At 57.9% G+C, this 527-nt stretch overlaps 1 protein-coding gene across 1 annotated transcript in view; it reads right to left on the reverse strand.

Moving 5' to 3' along the window:
* The window catches only part of PLCB2 (phospholipase C beta 2), an 83968-nt gene that overhangs the window by 41504 nt on the left and 41937 nt on the right, over positions 1 to 527 (reverse strand). The window lies entirely within an intron of this gene.

The following is a 527-nucleotide window of genomic DNA, read 5'->3' on the forward strand; positions in this document are numbered from 1 at the left end:
CTGCCCTGGTGATTGGCAGCTCGGCCCATTTACCACCGCCAGCACCATGCACCCTGGTGCCCTGCTACAGGGGTGTTTCCCGGACACTTGCAGAGGGTTCTCACCTCCCCTGTTGGACTGCCGACTGAGTACCTCTAGCTCGTGCTTATGCTTGGCCTCTGCCTCTCGGGCCTCCAGTTCCACCCTTCTTAGCTCCAGCTCTGCCTTCTCGCGTTGGGCCTCCATCTTCGTCTTTTTCAACTCCAGCTGTGCCTTCTCATGCTCACGCTGGGCCTCCAGCTCTATCTTTGCCTTCTCCACCTCCATCCTTTTCAACTCTAGCCCATACTTGAGCTTGCTCTCTTGCTCCTTGGCTTCTAGCCTCACCCGGTACCCCAAGTGCTTCTCCGTAGGGGGAGATTCCGCGGTAAGCGGTGGAGATGGCAAGCGGCGCTGAGAGTTCGGGGAGGACACACGAGCTGTCGTGTGTGAAGGTTGCTCTGAGGCTGAGTCATTGTCGCACAGGAGATTAATCAGTTCCTCCTTCC

Source organism: Gavialis gangeticus, unplaced genomic scaffold (assembly GCF_001723915.1).
Source record: "Gavialis gangeticus isolate Ggan-Ray unplaced genomic scaffold, GavGan_comp1, whole genome shotgun sequence".
NCBI lineage: Eukaryota > Metazoa > Chordata > Crocodylia > Gavialidae > Gavialis > Gavialis gangeticus.